Source organism: Mustelus asterias, chromosome 17, assembly GCF_964213995.1.
Source record: "Mustelus asterias chromosome 17, sMusAst1.hap1.1, whole genome shotgun sequence".
NCBI lineage: Eukaryota > Metazoa > Chordata > Chondrichthyes > Carcharhiniformes > Triakidae > Mustelus > Mustelus asterias.
Window position 1 is genome coordinate 19,801,775 of NC_135817.1, and position 20,502 is coordinate 19,822,276.

At 41.3% G+C, this 20,502-nt stretch overlaps 1 protein-coding gene across 1 annotated transcript in view; it reads right to left on the minus strand.

The window, feature by feature from the left end:
• Positions 1–20,502, minus strand: part of LOC144506361 (rho GTPase-activating protein 6-like) — a 725,901-nt gene that overhangs the window by 252,689 nt on the left and 452,710 nt on the right. The gene's annotated exons all lie outside the window — the stretch shown is intronic.

Consider the following 20,502-nt stretch of genomic DNA (forward strand, 5'->3'; position numbering starts at 1 on the left):
AATATGCTAATCGGATACTGTATACACCATCATAAGTGATGCAAAATCACGTGGTTTGCTTTTTCTCATGCAGCTTCAAGGAAGTTGCAGCTAGCAGCAGTAAAATGTTTTACAATAAAGGTCCTGTTTTCCAGACCTCTGCAGGCTCAGTAAATATTCTGTATTGGACCTGGTACAGAAAAATCTCTGCCTTTACAGAAAGCTTTAAGAAAGTCACAGGCCCCAACCAAGCAGACGCATGGCTGAATTTGAGATTTGCCAGATATTGAACGACATCAGGCCTGGGTGACTGTGCAGATGGTATCCTCATCAGGCAGGATATTGATAAGGAAAAAGTCATGTACAATGAAGTAATCAAAGCACTTGATACATACTTCAACCTGAGAAAGAATACCTTTGTGGAGCAGGCTAAATTAAGAAGAAATGGAGGAAAGAAGAGGGCCTAAGAAAGGAAAGCAAAATTAAGGACTGTAACACACCAGAGTTAGTGTTATGGTTTGTTTGAATTTCACAATACAGAAATGCAAGTCAGAGATTTAGTTGGGAAGGGTGGGGGAAGGTATAGCATAAGAGGTAAATTTTAACTGAGTGATATGCTAATCAGATGCTGATGCAACATTTCATGGTTTGCACTCTCTCATGTAGCCAGTACAGTAAGATGTTTCTCAATAAGGCTGCTGTTTTCAGTACCTCAGCAGGCATATTCCATATTAGACTAACAATAGTACAAGTACTATAATAACGATGGGTACAACATAAAATGTTTGGATTGTAAAGATGCTAACTTTGATTCTGGTATACTTCCCAACAGTGCAGCACAACCGTGCCAAGATTTTATGCAGCAAATAAACAACAAACAAGACAGTGGAGTTAGTTTAATATCATCCTCTGCCCTAAAGCAAGTAACACCTATAATTTTCAATGGCATGTTCTGTTTATAAAACTTTTAGAATTTCTTCTGAAAACATAAAACATAAAACATTGAGCAGAGACTTGCAAAACATTTGCGGTGAAATTAGTATCTTTATTGCAATAATTCTTCCTTAAATGCCAGTGGCATTCCTTTCACCGCTCTCACATCATCCTCCACCCATTTCCAATCCCAACTCTTCCTTTGCCATCCCCATTATTGAAATAAAAACTATAATGCTGGAAAGATGCAGCAGATCTGACAGCACCTGTGAAGTGGGAAATAAAGTTAATGTTTCAAGTCAACCTTTTATCGGATTACTTTTCAACAAAAGGTATTTGACTAGCAACATTATCTACTGTTCCCTCTCCACATATGCTGTCAGACCTGCTGAATATTTCCAGCATTTTATTTCAGATTTCCAGTACCCCTGTGTTTTGCTTTTGTAAAACATAATGGGCACTTTTATAGATGTAAAAGTCAGTTGAATCTGCATCATAATGTCCATTATTGTGATTTTACACCTGTGAAATATTTTTTCCCATTTTTGTTTCTGCTGTAGACTATTGCAAGATAACACACAAATGGAAGTTTACGTTGCATATAATCCTACAGTGCAGAAGGAGGCCATTTGGCCCATCACGTCTGCACTGACTTTCTGACAGAGCATCTTGCCCAGGTCCTATCCCTGTAACTCCATGTATTTATCCCGCTAATCTACCTAACCTGCACATCTTTGGTCTGTGGAAGGAAACCAGAGCACCCAGAAGAAACCCACATAGACAGGGACGACGTGCAAACTCCACACAGTCACCTAAGGCCGGAATTGTCCCTGGCGCTGTGAGGTCATAGTGCTAACCACTGCGCTGCCTGTTGATGAGGTTGGATGATAAGTGGGAGGAAGCTCATGTGGAACATGATAACTGTGTGGTTGGTCTGCTTCTGGATTATACATTCTATTTAAAGTAATATTGTAATAAATGCATTTTAAAAATTACATTCCCATATCCTTTATTCAACTGATTTTTTAATGTACGTAAATTTGAATTAGATACTGAGAGATGATGCATTTTATGATATAAAATCCTAAATCTACACTCTGATATAACAAACATGAAAATACCCTCAAGCTAGTATGTTCAATTTCAACTGCTGATTTTATATTTTTTATTCTACAATTTTCATTAAACCCCCCCCCCCCCCCAATTAAGATAGTCGCACATGATTGCCAGAATCAGGCTTTGTTGGATGCCTCTTGTGGTCTAGGAGCATACAAGAGTACCTGTCTAAATTCATGCATGAAGAATGGTTACCATTGGAAAAGGCCAATGTCCCTGGAACTGCATCCCAGCAAGAATCAGAAGCGTCAAAGAGAAAACTAATCTGGCTCTTAAAAGTGACATAATTGTGTGCACTACAACTGCAAGTGGCCAGTGTTAACTTGTTTCAAAAAGCTCATCTAATTCACAACAGCTGTAAATTCCCAGCAAATCCAGCTTCACAGCTGGAAAGAAAGTATTGGTCACAGTCACTGTGATGCACTGTTCCATAAATTCCCAGAAATTTCCCCTGAGCTTGATGGATTTCAGAGTGTTATCACCAGCTTAGAGCTCTCCAGTTCAAATAGGTCAGCTCATGCTTGTACAGTGCTGACTTAGTTTGTCCTGAACTTTGACTCCCTAGAGCCTACATGACACTGCTTATGTGCGTTGGTGGCCTTTTAATGAATCTTGGGAAGGATTATATTTCACCAGGAGTTGTTTCTGAAGCTTCAAGCACTGACGCAAAGCCTATTTTGTGCTTGTTGCTGTAACATCTTGCAGCTTTTTAAAAAACCAGTGCTCTGATTTTCACCTGATTATGTGAGGGAGATAGAGAGAACACAACTGCTTTGTAGAAAAAAAGTACAGTTTATTGAAATGTGAAATACAGTCTACTTGAAATATAAGATAGTTAAGGATTGAACAACAGTTATGGAGAAAACAACGAAGCAAAATTAGCTGATTCTCTGAAAGGCATGCAGACCTTGATGCTTGTTCTTTCTCTCCACTCCACACTTGTCTTTTTTGTTTCTAGTTTTATAATTGTTTACACCCACTGCCTTCCATATAAGGGATGGTTTCCTCACTTTTTTGCCAATCATATGTGCCATAATTCCAAGTTACCATTGTAACAGGATTACCTATATTTACATGATGTAATACAAAGGTCCATCCCCACATCTGATTACACTTTACAGAAATGTTCCTGGCAAATCATTTACTGCCACAATTGAAGGGCCACAAAAATAATGCAGAGGAATAAATATTAAAGCATTTCTAAGTGGTGTTGGTTCCACTGAGGTGTGGTTTATGCCTGCCAACCTGCCCTACCTCATATCCCCCTTCCCCTGGTTCCACCCTTGTTTATTAGATTATCAGTATGAACCTTTATGAGCCACTGGGAAAGACAATAAACAGAGAAATGTAATTAGAAAGAGAGTTATTCCAGGTCAGTCCTTTTAGCAACTGGATACATAGTCGCATTGGCAATCAGAAGCGAATTGGGATTAGAATTCCCATTCACTAGTCATTAGTAGTGTGTGGTATTAGGAAATTAAGAGAAAAAAAATGAGTTTATGGCTCATTAAGCATTTCTGGTTTGTTGCCCTGTCTCTGCTGAGTTGGTTGATTTAGAGACTTGCTATTTCCATGCTTACACAGTGACTCCTGCGAAAAACGCTCATAATTGTGCCCCCTTCACTGCATTGTTGAATGGCCCACCAATGTTCACTATCTTGACTGGTAGGAGCCAGAGGGTGGTTGATCCCAGTGGAATCAAAGTTCAGGATAACATGATTCCTTTAGAAATCAACACGACAAAAGGGATCATTTTTAAAAAACTACTTTATTCATGCTTTAAAAAACTGAGCGTTCGTGTCTTCTACTGAGCTGATTTAGTCTGTGGTGTGGGTTTTCTTCCGAGGAATGTGATTACTTGTTGATCACTACCTGACCGATTCCCAGTCGCATTGCAGAGTCAGCAGGAAGCTTCAAATCCATTACTGAGCAACAATTTGTTCATTGCAAATTGTTCCCCTCTCCTATTCAAAATCTCCAAGGCTTTTTTCTCATGTCATCAGTTGTATTAATCTTTTTCTTAAATTAATGAACTTTTCAGTTTTTTTACTTCTAATGCATATTTCTAATTATATTTCATTCTACATTTGGCTGTTTTAGTTGTTCCTCTAATTGAAAAACCTATTCAATTTATCATTTCATTGTATGCAGGATTGTAAATTAAACAGCTTTAATTTATATTATTTCTTTGCTTGAATTTGTCTCCACCAGATGATTCTGTGACTCCTGGTATCGCTGTGGCCAACAGGATTGAATAACAATTTCCCAAGTTGAACCCACTTTGTTTTGAATTTACATTTTCTTTTCATTTCAGTTTCTCAGCCCCAGTGCTTTGCTGCAGAACCCTACAGTGCTCTCTCTTTCTGATTTGTTTTGTTCTTCACCACCATTCTACGCCAATCCACTTCCCATCCAACCTCTCCATTCCTCAACCCATGCTAAAGGTCAAGAATTTCCAAAATTAAAAATAGCAATGGCTATATCTGCCTTTGCAGTTTGGGAATTTGAATTCATATTTTTAAAGAATCAGAAAATGGAAGAGTTGGTATCAGTAATATCAACAATGAAGCTGTTGGGACTGTCAGTTAGTTCACTATTGTTCTTTAGCGAAGAAAAAATGTCGGGGGCAAGTCTCCCATCCCGCTGCGCTAATTTTTTAGCACAGCAGGCAGGGAGATTCAAGCAGAGCCCAATGCGCGGGTTCTGCACTGGAGCCGCGTTATACATGTACACGAGCATGTAAATCTGATTTAAATATAATTAGCGGGCCCGGGATTGAAGTCTCCGAGTTTTAGTTTGGAAAACTGTGTTTGGAAAGGACAAGGTGGGTAGGTATATGGGGAGAATGTGTCGATAATTAATTCATGTCTATAGTCCCCTAATTTTTCCCTGGCCGTTGTAAACTAAGGTCTTTATGGACTTTGCTGAACTGTTCTCCGATTATTCATTTAGTGGTGGTGATTTTAATTGCCATCTTAACCCATGAATTGATAAACTCCCTGTTATGAGAGACCCTCTTATACAGCAAGCTAAGGCGTTCGCCTCAGCTTGTGAAGAAGCGGGATATTTGGATGTGTGGAGAACGTTACATTCCAAGGATTAGGAGTTCACTTTTTTTTGCCCCCCTCACCCCCTTCCCCCAACCATTTGTGTCACACCCTGATTGACTATTTCTTTGTGCCAAAGATGATCCTGCTGTCAGTTGCCTTTGTGCTGTGTTAGTATTGTGATCACTGACCACGCTTCAGTTTTTTTTTAGAATTTCCTCTCCAGGGGTTTCACCTTCAGCCTAGGTCATGGAGATTTGATACATCTTTGCTTAAAGATCATAATTTCACCTCATATTTCAAGACCAAATTGGATCCTTTTTATTTGGTTAACTTTCTTTCTGATGTGAGTTCCCCTGTTCTGTGAGAGATCTGCAATGTCTTTGCTAAAGGTTTAGTCATCTCATCCTTGGCTAGAAAGAGGCATAGATTGTTGGAGCAGCAGCACCAATTGGAGGTCCAGCTAGCTGAGTTGAGAGGGAGAGGGAGTATGGTAGGAATTCTCATCAGGTGAAGCTAAAGGAAATTGGTGTAGTTAGAACATAGAACATAGAACATAGAAAGCCACAGCACAAACAGGCCCTTCGGCCCACAAGTTGCGCCGATCACATCCCCACCTCTAGGCCTATCTATAGCCCTCAATCCCATTAAATCCCATGTACTCATCCAGAAGTCTCTTAAAAGACCCCAACGAGGGGTTAGAGCAGCACTGGACTCTTTGTTGACCCAGCATGCAGAGAGGTATTTGAGATTGGCTCACCAGAAGTTGTATGAATTTTGGAATAAACCGAGAAGTTATTTGGCTTTTCTTACTAGAAAGAGATCACTCTAGGATGATAATTTTGATGGGGGAGGATTAGGACAGAAGATAATAAAGAACAAAGAAAATTACAGCACAGGAATAGGCCCTTCGGCCCTCCAAACCTGCACCGACCATGCTGCCTGACTTAACTAAAACCCCCTACTCTTCCGGGGACCATATCCCTCTATTCCCATCCTATTCATATATTTGTCAAGATGCCCCTTAAAAGTCACTACCGTATCCGCTTCCACTTCCTCCCCCGGCAATGAATTCCAGGCACCCACCACCCTCTGTGTAAACAATCTGCCTCATACATCTCCTTTAAACTTTGCCCCTCGCACCTTAAACCTGTGCCCCCTAGTAATTGTCTCTTCCACCCTGGGAAAAAGCTTCTGACTATCCACTCTGTCCATGCCTCTCATAATCTTGTAGACTTCTATCAGGTCGTCCCTCAACCTCCGTCGTTTCAGTGAGAACACACCAAGTTTCTCCAACCTCTCCTCATAGCTAATGCCCTCCATTCCAGGCAACATCCTGAGGATAATGATGATAATAATGATGAGGCTTTTAAGAGCTTTTATGCCAATTTGTATAAATCAGAACAGGGTGTGGACGCTCTGGTACTTATGGAGCGTTTCTTCTCTTTTGAGCTTCCCTCTGTCTCAGAGGATCAGAGAACAGCTTTAAATGCTCTGAGTTCTGGGGAAGAGGTGGTCTCTGCCATAAAGGAGTTTCAGCCTGATGGTTTTGTTGTGAATTCTACAAGGAATTCAAAGACTTGTTATTAGACTCACTAATTGGTATGTACAATCATTCATTTGGCATAGGTTTGCTGCCATAGTTGCTCCATGAAGCGAATATTTCCTTAATCATGAAATCGGGCAAGAATCCTGAGCAGCGTGCTTCTTATTTCTTTATTGAATGTTGATTCGAAAATGCTGTCTAAGGTTCTGGCAATGCGCTTGGAGAAAATCCTTTCTGTGATTATCTAGGGTGATCAAACTAGATTTATTGAGGGTCAGAACTCATGCAGTAATGTTAGGAGATTGCTGTATCTTATCCAAGTCTTCCAAAAGCATGCTTTAGATGGGTTAGTGATCTCCCTAGATGCTGAAAAGATCTTTGACAGGATAGAATGGAATTATTTGTTCTATACGTTGCATAGGTTTGGATTAGGAGGGGACTTTGTAAAGTGGATTCAAGTACTCTATAAGAACCCAATGGCGACAGTCCTTACAAATGGTTATTGATCTGAGAATTTTGGCCTTCAGAGGGGCTAAGCAGCAATGTATCCTGTCTCCCCTTTTGTTTGCATTAGCTATTGAACCTTTGATTGAGGCCATTATACGTGACCCCAGGTTTATGTGTTGTCAGGTGGAGATAGGCAGCACAAAATTTTGCTTTACGCAGATGATGATTTGCTGTTTATCTCCAAGCTGAGTGTCTCGGTTCCTGCTATTATTGATATGATAGCTAGATTTAGTCTTTTTCTGGGTTATAAGATTAACTTCACGAAATCGGAGGCTATGCCCCTAGGCAAGTTAAGAGGTAGACCTTCTCCTCATTTTCCTTCCAGATGGTTCCCATCAGCATTTACTTATCTGAGCATTTGTATTATCCCTGGTTTTTGGCAGCTATATATGGCAAACTTACCTCCATTATTAGCCTTTCACTTTAGACCTAATTTGTACGTTAATTGTTTAATAGTACTCATCGGGATATATAAAGGGGTTGCAGGTGGCACTGGTGTTGGGTGTGTATATGTGGAGTTGTAAAAGAGAATAAAGTGAGTTTGTGATGAAGCTGGACTTGCATCATCTTTTATTACAGGACTGCAACTGAGAGGCTTAACATTATGGACCATAATATCTGGAGGGATAGAGATCTCTGTAGACTGGGGGACATGTTTGACGGTGCTACCCTGCTACCTTTTGAACAGTTAACTGTTTGATATTCCGAAACACTCAGATACTTGCAATTCAGGGATTCTTGATGCTAAGGTTTCCCCAATGGAAAATGTCCTGCTATCTGTGGAGCCCAGGCATTTAGTTAGTAAGCTTTATGAAACTCTGTGTTCTAAATCTGATGATAATGCATTGGGTATGATGTGGTCTTGGGAGAGACAGAGAGAGACCTCTTAGTATATATTGATGAGGAGACATGGGGTGATATTTGGGAACGTGCTAATAAAATTTCAGTTTGTAATAGAATAAAAGAATCTCAGCTTAAGATATTGTACCATCTGCATATTACTCCAAGCTTGCAGCACATGTTTCATCCTGCCATATCCTTGTTGTGCCAAAAGTGCAAGGTGAACATGGGATTACCTGCATTGTTGGTCCTGTGTCAAGATTAAAACCGACTGGTTCAATGTTCACAAAGAGCTTGAGAGGATCTTTGATGCGGCCTGAGAGTTTGATCCCTTGCATATGATTCTGGGTCTCCCAGACACAAAGATCAGTAATGCAAATGGGAAAAGGCTATGCAATATCTTAACATTTGCAGCAGAGAAAAATATCCTTTGCTCATAGAAGAGTGATAAACCCCCTTCAATTCGGAATTGGCATAAAATCATTCTGGAATGTATACCAATGCAATTTTGACTTGTTTACTTTGAGCTGAATCAGATACGTTCCATAAAGTTTGGGACCCTTAGCTTAAAGTTCCAGGCTCCACAATATCTGGTTTACTTCTGCAAGGTTTTCCATAAGTTCTGTGCTCTGTTGCCACTATCCTGTGAACTTGGTTGTGCACCACTGAGCCAATTGTAGCTGTATCCTGTTATCCTGAATTTCCCCCCATCCTTCGATATATATTTTATTACTTCTGGGGTGGGAAGCACTGGATACAATGAATAATCTGAACCAACTTTGTTGGTATTTCTTTTTAATCTCTCTTTCTTCCAACTTGTTTGAAAGTGACTTATTATACTGTACCAATCTCTGAGTGTTTGTTGCATATTTTTGTCTAAAATGAAAAAAATCTTCAATAAAATACTTTTTAAAAAAATGTAATAAATGACTAGATAATCTGTTTTCAGTCTTCGTTAAGGGAGGAATGGTGGCCAGAAGTCAAAGGGAACTCCCCATTCTTTTAACAGCACCTTGGCATCATCTACATCAACCTGAGACACCAGACGGAACTCAGTTCAACATTTTGTTTCAAGATGATGCCTCTCTCAGTACTGCACTGGAGTGTCAGTCTGAATTATGTGTCCGCATCTCCACAGTGGGGCTTAAACTCATGGACCTTGTGACTCAGAGGTAAATATTACCACTGAGCCAAGCCTGATACTTTGTAGATGTAATTACCCCTGAAGGATAACTGATTTAAAGAGAATTAGACTTATTAAATGATTTTTAAAAATAATTTGTTTATTTAATTATCAAAATAATTATTTATTTAATTATTTATCAAAATATACTCACATCAATATCAGTCACATCAAAGAAGCTTACTATTATCTGAGGCTGGGATGATAAGTACGAATTCTATTAAAGTAAGGCAAACTAGCTGAGTTATTCTTACGGCGGTCTGTACGGGGATAATGGGAAATGGCAGGTGAGATGGGTGAACCAAAAGCAAAGATTATTAATTAAAAGGTGCAAAGAAGAACAGAAACAGAATAAAGGAGCAGTGCAGGGAAGGTGTCAGTAATGCAGGCTAAGGTGATTGTGAGACAGTCGTGAGCAGCTACATGGAGAGTGAAAAGGAAGATATTTAAGATTGCTACAGAAGTGTTGTCGGCGTTGACGCAACGTGGAAGACAGGCTCCATCTCCATTTCCCAGATATTCTACAGAAGGAAAATGGTGTCTTATGAATTTTAAATTGTCTGAAAAAATACCACAATTTGTGACATTATTCCATAGTTCGTAATTAAACTTTATTCTCATTGCATTTCTTAAGAGTACTGAAATTGCACTGTGGTCATTCAACGATGAATCTAGCCATTGCCTCTTTGGGTCAATAAAACAGATGGAAAACAAAGTTTTACTGAAAAGGAATAATTTGAAAATGTTTACTAGCAGTAGGTAAAGGTAACAGATCCTACCATCATTGATACTGGTCTGATGCAAAAAAAGTGCTTTGGGATTTGGAATGTTTTGTACAAACAACCCTGGCAAAGTAGGCAGGAGTGACAGATGGACATGCCATAAGATGAATATAATGTTTAAAGTTCTATGGTGTTTTACTTTAAATACATAAAGGAAAATTAATCTACAGACAACAAGCTGGGAAGTAATCAGAAATAAAAACAGAAAGTGCCAAAACACGTGGCAGGTCAGGCAGCATCTGTGGACTTACTGTTTCAGGTCAGAAGAACTGGAAGAAGTGGAGATGTAACAGTTTTTAAGCAGCTGCAAAGGCAAAAGGCCCATGATCAGGTGGAGGGCAGAGGAAGTTAAAGGGGAAAAATGTTTACTTGCCTAATCTTCAGAGATCAGGTGGGTCAGAAATTCAGGGAGAACCCACAATTCAGGACCCCCATACGCTGTATGGCATGTCAGCAATATAACCTGATTGCGGGGTGGTGTTGACTGAGTTGCAGGAGAAGATTCAGCGGGGCGGAAGGAAGGAGTTGATCCTGGATGGGGGAGAGAAGGGCTAAATCTAAGGCCTTCTGTTAAGGGACAATCAGAGGTCTTGGGGAGGAGGGGGATTAATGGCAGGGACATGATTAGACTCTTTGGGATGGGTATGATGGAGAGTAGCTATCTATGGTCAAAGGATGAGGGAGGATTAGAGGTGCCATGGTCAGGGATGGCACAATTAAAGGCCTTGGTTGTAGGAGGGGAGTAGGTCAGATGCCCTGTGATGGGCTTGGATGGCTTGGGAATTTTGGGGGGGTGGAGCGGATGTGGGTTGCTTGACTGTGAAGTCTGAGGCAGGCATCTCAATCTATCAGGCGGTGGTAAAAATACTTACAGGGACGGATCTACAATGAATCACATTGTGCCTTGGCCCAGGGCCCTAACCAACAGGGAGGCCCCGCATGCCAGCTGCCCTGTTGTACAGCCTGACTCAGTACTGGAACACTCAGTCAGATCAGCTGGAGCGCACAGCAATATAGCCAGCCGTTAGCAGAGCATCCAATCAGAGGCTGATTATTCCTGGAATTTGCTGTTGATAGACTCAGTTTGACTTTTAGACTTTAACCCGCCACCCAATCCGAACACATTCATTTTCTTTTAGCATCCCATGCCCCCCGCTCCCCCCACCGACAAAAGGGCTGATGGTGTAAAGCAAATTGCAATGCTAATCGGACAAGTAAATAATGGATGCATTTGAAGAAGTTGTAAATGACAACAGTGGAACCATTACCAGTGCCAGAAAAAAAAATGGATACAGAGAGTTTGAACTGATATTGGTGAACTCAATGTTAAGACTGGGAGGTTGCAAATTACATAATCTAAAGATGAGGTGCTATTCCCCTAGCTTCTGTTGATCATCATTGGAACAGTTGGAATGGAGTGGCAAATTAACTGCAACAGAAGTTCAAGCAGTACAAACCAAACATAATCTTCTGTAATTGAAGATTACAAATCCCACACAAACGCCATCCACTTTGATGTGTCCTTTTCAGGACATTTAATTTACTTTTTTTATAATGGGTAGTCTGCTTAATAATTTGAAAGGTCAGTGGTGACATTTTAGCCAAGTTCCTTAATTAAAGGAACATTGCTTTCCCACTGAGTGGGTGAAAAAGTGAGCAATTACTATCTAAACCAAGAACACAATGGAATTATTACTGGAGATATTGGCTACATCTAACATGGGAGTAAAATGCAACTTTCTCATCAATATTTTCAATAATGATACTTTTAAGAGTTTTACAAGTTTGATATGAGGATAACAGTGTTCAGACTTTTCAAAAGCGGCATAGACTGCCAAACAGTGAAGTTCCAGATAGCACTGAGTGGGTGGTTTGTTTAATTGCAGAAGTTTTAGTTTGCGTGTTAGAAATCTCAAATGGGGAATTATAAATCCATAAACTTATGAGTCTTTTTCACATGCACGCAGGCACACACATTTTAAACCTATTTAAATTAATATCAATGGATTGTGACATAGGATTCAAACCACTCAACTGTTAGTAAGCATTATCCTGAGCTTGACGTGATCCAATTTCTGCTACTGGACTCAGGCCATTACCCTAGATTGCTGCTTGATCTCAAGTCTATTACTTGAAACATAGATTAACCCCAAGACCCGTGGTAAGGATCAAATGACGAAATTATAGAACACACTAGGCTCATAGGATGATACAGCATCCAAATAAAATATTATTTTGTTAGGAAGTCACTGCTGTAACGAAAATGAACAATTTGCACACAAAAACTGCAATATGATGATGGCCAGATTTTATTTTTGGTAATTTGTTGTCGACTGCCAACATCACGGGAGCACTGGTTGAGATTTATGATCAAAAATTATAGATAACAACCCCATTTAAGTTGACAGAGGTCAGTTCGTTTCCAGGGAAAACAATACTGCTTCTCCCAGCCCCAATCTTTTCAATAGCACTGCCAGCTCCTATCCGTGCATCTCGGGGGCAGGAATTCTCCATTGAGATCAGTGTGTGTCAGCACTTAATGCTCTGGAACAGCAGCAGATGGGAACTGTGAATAGTGCTGAAGAATGTACTGTGGTTAATGGAGGTCATGGGCGCAAGCGGGAAAAGGAACAGCTGGACCAAAATGCAGTGCTGTAGGTGAAAAAAAACCTTAAATTTTAAAGTTTATTTATTAGTGTCACAAGTAGGCTTATATTAACACCGCAATGAAATTACTGTGAGAATCCGCTAGTCGCCACACTCCGGCGCCTGTTCGGGTACACTGAGGTAGAATTTAGCATGGCCAATGCACCTAACCAGCACATCTTTTTTTGGACAGTGGGAGGAAACCGGAACACCAGGAACATACTGAGAGAGGCAAGGGAGGAAATTGCTGGGGCCTTGAGAGAAATCTTTGTATCCTCAATGGCTACAGGGGGGGTAAACACAGTAAGAGTTTTAACAACACCAGGCTAAAGTCCAACAGGTTTATTTGGTAGCAAATACCAAACTTGCTACCAAATAAACCTGTTGGACTTTAACCTGGTGTTGTTAAAACTCTTACTGTGTTTACCCCAGTCCAATGCCGGCATCTCCACATCATGACTACAGGGGGGGTCCCAGAGGATTGAAGAATAGCCAATGTTGTTCCTTTGTTTAAGAAGGGTAGCAAGAATAATCCAGGTAATTACAGGCCGGTGAGCCATACATCAGTGGTAGGGAAATTATTGGAGAGGATTCTTCGAGACAGGACTTATTCCCACTTGGAAATAAGTGGACGCATTAGTGAGAGGCAACATGGTTTTGTGAAGGGGAGGTCGTGTCTCACGAACTTGATAGAGTTTTTCGAGGAAGTGACGAAGATGATTGATGAGGGTAGGGCAGTGGATGTTTGTAAACAAGGTCCCTCATGGCAGACTGGCGCAGAAGGTGAAGTCGCATGGGATCAGAGGTGAGCTGGCAAGGTGGATACAAAACTGGCTCGGTCAAAGAAGACTGAGGGTAGCAGTGGAAGGGTGCGTTTCAGAATGGAGGGCTGAGACAAGTGGCGTTCCTCAGGGATCAGTGCTGGGACCTTTGCTGTTTGTAATATATATAAATGATTTGGAGGTTTGATTTGTAAGTTTGCGGATGACACAAAGGTTGGTGGATTTGTGGATAGTGATGAGGACCATCAGAGGATACAGCAGGATACAGATTGATTGGAGACTTGGGCGGAGAGATGGCAGATGGAGTTTAATCTGGACAAATGTGAGGTCGTGCATTTTGGAAGGTCTAATACAGATAGGAAATATACAGTAAATGGGAGAACCTTTGAGAGTATTGATAGGCAAAGGGATCTGGGTGTACAGGTACACAGGTCACTGAAAGTGGCAACGCAGGTAGAGAAGGTAGTCAAGAAGGCATACGGCATGCTTGCCTTCATCGGCCAGGGCATTGAGTTTAAAAATTGGCAAGTCATGTTGCAGCTTTATAGAAACTTAGTTAGGCCGCACTTGGAATATACTGTTCAATTCTGGTCGCCACACTACCAGAAGGATGTGGAGGCTTTAGAGAGGGTACAGAAAAGATTTACCAGGATGTTGCCTGGTATGGAGGGCTTTAGCTATGAGGAAAGGTTGGAGATACTTGGTTTGTTCTCACTGGAACGACGGAGGTTAAGGGGCGACCTGATAGAAGTCTACAAGATTATGAGAGGCATGGACAGAGTGGATAGTCAGAAGCTTTTTTCCAGGGTGGAAGAGTCAATTACTAGAGGGCACAGCTTTAAGGTGCGAGGGGCAAGGTTTAAAGGAGATGTATGAGGCAGATGTTTTACACAGAGGGTGGTGGGTGCCTGGAATTCGTTGCCGGGGGAGGTAGTGGAAGCAGATATGGTCGTGACTTTTAAGGGGCATCTTGACAAATACATGAATAGGATGGGAATAGAGGGATATGGTCCCCAGAGGGGTAGGGGGTTTTAGTTAAGTCGGGCAACATGGTCGGTGGAGGCTTAGAGAGCCGAAGGGTCTGTTCCTGTGCTGTAATTTTCTTTGTGCTTTGTAATTCTCTTGGTTGTGTAACCTTACTGTATGGAAAAACATCAGTCTTCCATTTTAATTTCTATAAGTAGCAGGCACAGAAAACCCAGATTGAATATCTGGCCCTATTTACACTATATCTACTGGAACCTCTGTGCCATAACCTGCAAGATAGTTTAATCTCTGTGTGTTTAGCTCCTACAGCAAAGTCAACTCCACTGGAAAAGTGAATTGTACAGCATCGGTTTGCAGCCTGTCAACCTCCCTGAAGGAATACTTCATTTGACTTTGATTCTGGACTCTAAACTCATGTGAAACAATATTCCCATCCATCCTCTTCCATCAGCCTTTCTCCGCCATCTCCTTTCAAAAGGAAGCTTGAGACATTATGTACCAGACACCGACTGGGGAGCATCTTGGAGATTGGCTCTGCTCAACATTTAACCTCAGGGTTCAACGTTGCTAATTAGCTGAACACATTTTGCCGCTAATAAATCTCTGATGACTTTCCTTAATTAATCCACTCTTGTCCAATTGGCTGTTAATTTTGCAACCGATTATCATTTCTGAAAGCTTCCCCACCACTGAGATTATGATCTGCCTTCATTTATATAACACCTCAGGTCATCCCATAGCACTTAACATTTAGTACTTTTAAAATGTAGGCACGGTTATAAAGTAGGGACATGTGGCAACAAAGTTGCACACAAGGTCCCAAAAACAGTGAAGGTCCCATCATGTGTTTAGATATAGGTTGAGGGATGAATTTTGTCAAAAACATGAGGGAAAACCTCCCTGCTCTTCTTTGAATAGTGCAACGAGATCTTTTACATCCATCTGAGGGGGAAGATGGGGCCTGGGTTTAACTTTACATCTGAGAGACAGCAACTCAAACAGTGCAACACCCTCTCAGTGTCAGCTGGAGTGTCCAACCATGTGCTGAAATCTCTGGAGTGAAACTTTTAACTTTATGTTTGGGAGTAGGAGTGTTATTACTAAGCCAAGGCTGACACTGCATTCTTCATAATGCACTCCCCTCTGTTTCTACTCTACATAGTGAATTATAATGTGGGTAAACTAATTAATCTCAGAAATCAGAAGGACTCCTTCGATGCAATTAAAACGTTGGTGTGCATGGTGAAAAGAGGAATTAATGGTACCATGGCAATACGATATATGTCAGAATTACAAATGAAATGTATTGAACCTTTTCCACTCTTTAATGAAGACCATATAGAGTGAAACTGGGTCTTCTCAATCCATTTCTCTCTGTGCCAAGTTATCACTGAACAGTGGGGCTGGATTTGTTCATAAGAATTGCACTGTCCTGATATTAATTAAAAACATGTATTTTTTAATATGTTTTCTTCCAAGCAGACAAAACAAAATTAGACATTACATAAACTCATCTTCAGTCTCTTATTCCATGTACCTCTGTGTGCAGAACCATGAGAAGTAATTTAGCTGTTTCCATTCTTGAGAGGAGCCCAAACCATCGCAATCACTTTCTATGATGTTCTGTGTAAGCTTTTTCCCTTGTCAGAGCTATGTTCTGACTATATCATTTTTGATTCCTTGCATCTGGACATCTGCTGGATTCTTCTAAAATCAGCTAATATCTTTTGTTCATCCGATCTCTCACATCATGATTGTGAATATTTTGTTGCACAGTCTTGCACTACTATAACATGCTGCGTGTGCTTCCGCTTCAGCCAACATGGGTACTTTCTATCTCAAGTTCAGACTAACAGACAGATGCTATTAGATGTCTACACCTGCCTGTAAAGTTAGGTTAATGTAAATAAACGTTTATTAAAGTTTATTAGTGTCACAAGTGGGCTTACATTAACACTGCAGTGAAGTTACTGTGAAAATCCTGTAGTCGCCACATTCCGGCGCCTGTTCAAGTACACTGAGGGACAATATAACATGGCCAATGCACCTAACCAGCACATCTTTCGGACTGTGGAGGAAACCGGAGCACCTGGAGGAAACCCATGCAGAAATGGGGAGAACATGCAGACTCTGCACAGACAGTGACCCAAGCCGGGAATTGAACCTACGTCTCTGGCACTGTGAGGCACCAGTGCTAACCACTATGCCATGATGCTGCTGTAAGGTATTAACAAACTATTTGGTCCAAGACAAAGATCTATATTTCAGAGGAGGCTAAATAATTTGAGTAAGAAGTTTAACAACACCAGGTTAAAGTCCAACAGGTTTATTTGGTAGTCACATCATAAATAATTTGATTCAGAGAAGCAGAAGCTAGCTTAGTGAGTGTATCCAGTCAGGAGGTGAGCAATATAGAGGAGGAAGGGGCCAGGTACAGTCCCCACTCTGTGGTGAGTTGTCTGATCAAATTAGGCACAGATCAGCCATAATCTAACTGCATGGCAGAACCAGTTCAAGAATCTGAATGGCTTATTCCTCTTTGTATAACAAGTTATTTTCATCATGTTGATATCTGACATGTCGTATCACATCTTGCACGGTATAATGTTGCATTGTGTCTTTACAGACAAGTGTAAGATACTTTTGTGTGATGGGTGTGCCCTTTTTAATGTAAAAGGGAAGTAATTGATAATGTGTTACAGATCTTGTACAGGATTCCTGAATTATGAGCACTAAAAAGGGTGATTTCAAATTTTCCCTCTCATGATGCATGTGAGAGACTTGGAAATAAACAAAGAAACATAGAAGAAATGAGCAGGAGGAGGCCGTTCGGCCCTTTGAGCCTGCTCCACCATTCATCACGATCATGTTTGATTGTCCAATCCTGCTTTCTCCCCATAACCTTTGATCCCATTTGCCCCAGTGCTATATCCAGCCGCCTCTTGAATATATTCAATGTTTTGGCATCAACTACTTCCTGTGGTTATATGGATCTTAACTGAAAATTAGTCGTGTTGTCGTGCCATTTTCTTTCAAGTCCTCATTTATGGTACATCGAGAATGTGGCTTGCCACTAATCCAACCAGTACTTGTGATTATTTCCTCTGTGCACTATGTATCACTAAATTGCTACATTCTTTGCCAATGGATTTTCAATGTTGTGACAGCTTGCACACGGGAAATATTTTGTGTCAAATTTGAAGTCCTTGGGGGTGAGTGTAACCTTCGGGTGACTGTCCAGGGAAACATGTTAGTCAGTTGCTTATTCAGGTGGCAAAGAGATTTCTAGCATTTTTGAGTCCCTGATCCCATTTAAATGTGGCAGTGAGATACTAAACAGGTGTTTGAGGCCTTGAGATCAGGCGTACGGGTGGGGTGAGTTGGTGTGGTCTCCAAGATTAAGAGCCCTGTTTTAATTTTTTTGTGTTCCTCCAAGACCCACAAAATTGATTGTCATTTACTTTGGAGTCTCTTTGACTCCTTTGTTCCTGGAACTGGTCAGAGGAATCAAAGTTGCAGGTTCCGAAATGAGCGGATCTAAAATGATCAAAATCCTATTTACATCATAGGATCTCAATTACTTTATGAGCCAGGCTGGCATTTAGGACACCTGAGAGTAGGCCCCTTTGAAAATGGAGCTGGCCACATCACTACTGATAATGGTACGGGAGCTAACACCTTGATGAGGTAATTATCAACCCATTAATGGCAAACTCCAAACTCCTTTCTTCCTGACTTGGCCTTCATTCCCATTTCTCATGCCCACCTGTGGTGCATGTTTGGGATGTACCTTTTGTTAAATGTGCTTTGCAAATTCTAGTTGCTGGTGTTTGTTGTAATATTGGTAATTGTTGTCATCATCTAAGGTTCCCCCATATCTCTATTCATTAATGGACAGATAGAAGGGAACAGCCATTACATTCTTTCTATTTTCCTTTAGAGGGCAGGCAAAAGCAACTGATGCACAAATGGTGAAAAGATCAACAAGACTATGCCTACTTCATACATTATCACTTTAAATTGGTCTTGAAAAGAGACTCACGGGCATGTCAGAAATTCACCAAAACACTTCAGTACTTAATAAATACATTTAAATTCTCCATGAAATGTGAAGAGAGAGCAAATGTAACTAACCAGAAAGCATTTAATTTGAAGTGTGTCAAGAACATTTCTCTAGTTGCTTTTGATCGGTGAACCTGAACAATGCTTAACATTCTATATTATGGAGTCAACAGTGGAAAGCTGTTGAATGTTGATCAGATGGCTGAGCATGTAGTTGTTTTACTTTATCCTGAAACAAGTGAAATAGTTTTCCATTATTGAAATCAAAACAAATCATTTTCAGTGATCCACTATTCTGAAAGACCGCACCCACTTACCAAAAAATCTTAAGCATTATTATACTTTCTTCAATCCTCATCTTTGTTCTAAAATAAGTCTTAATATCTGACATTCAGTTGTTTCACTTGAAGACTCAGAATACTGCTAACAACATGCAGCCTCTTGAAACACTTGTGTTCCACATCTGGACAAGAATATGACTGGAGAGGTGTCCTTTGTTTACAGAGCTGGAATGGTATGTTTTTGTCCTGTAGGGACTGTCAAAATGGATCTCAAGAATTGGGTCATATCCATCTAGGTTTCAGTAGTGCGACATTTGTTGCTGTTTCACATCATCCAATAGCTCAAGAGATTTAGAAAACACTGGCCAGAATTTTACTGCCCCACCTGCCCCGGGAATCAGAGTGGGCAAGGGGCAGACCATGGGAAGGTCCATTGACCTCGGGCGATTTCTGGATGAGTGAGGCCGTAAAATCTCACTCAATGGCTTCCAATAGTGACCATGTCCTATATATGCCCCATGGTGGTGTGTCACTCAAACTGACTTGCCTTAAAGGGACTGCTCTCAAACTAACCCAAAAAACAGGTTAGTTAAATAATTATAACACACCAATTACAGCCCACTGACTCCCACAGTTACCTCGATCACAGCTCTTCACACCCCACGTCCTTAAAGACTCCATCCCAAACTCTCATTTCTTTTCCCTCCGTCACATCTGTTCTGATGATGCCACTTTCCAAAATGGTCTTCCTTCTTCCTTAATCATTGTTTCCCACCTTCTATGGTTGACAGGGTTCTCAACTGTGTCTGACCCATTGCCCATGCCACTGCTCTCTCACCCTCCCCTCCCTCCCAGAACCAGGATAGGGTCCTCCTTGTCCTCACTTTTCATCCCACCAGCCTCCCCATTCATCTACTGCCATTTCCACCAGCTCTAGCATAACACCACCACCAAACACCTATTCCCCTCATTCCCTCTCGTCAGCATTCCTCAGGGACCATACCTTCTGGGGTGCCGTAGTCCACTCCTCCATCACATAGAACAAAAGAACAAAGAACAATACAGCACAGGAACAGGCCCTTCGGCCCTCCAAGCCCGCGCCGCTCCCTGGTCCCAACTAGACCATTCTTTTGTATCCCTCCATTCCCACTCCATTCATGTGGCTATCTAGATAAGTCTTAAACATTCCCAGTGTGTCTGCCTCCACCACCTTGCCCAGCAGCGCATTCCAGACCCCCACCACCCTCTGTGTAAAATACGTCCTTCTGATATCCGTGTTAAACCTCCCCCCCCTCACCTTGAACCTATGACCCCTCGTGAACGTCACCACCGACCTGGGAAAAAGCTTCCCACCGTTAACCCTATCTATGCCTTTCATAATTTTATACACCTCTATTAGGTCACCCCCTCACCCTCCGTCTTTCCAGTGAGAACAATCCCAGTTTACCCATTTACCTTAGTTATGAGGAGAGCCTCATAACTAAGCCCTTCCATACTAGGCAACATCCTGGTAAACCTCCTCTGCACTCTCTCTAAAGCCTCCACATCCTTCTGGTAGTGTGGCGACCAGAACTGGGCGCAGTATTCCAAATGCGGCCGAACCAACGTTCTATACAACTGCAACATCAGATCCCAACTTTTATACTCTATGCCCCGTCCTATAAAGGCAAGCATGCCATATGCCTTATTCACTACCTTCTCCACCTGTGACGTCACCTTCAAGGATCTGTGGACTTGCACACACAGGTCCCTCTGCGTATCTACACCCTTTATGGTTCTGCCATTTATCGTAGAGCTCCCCCCTACGTTAG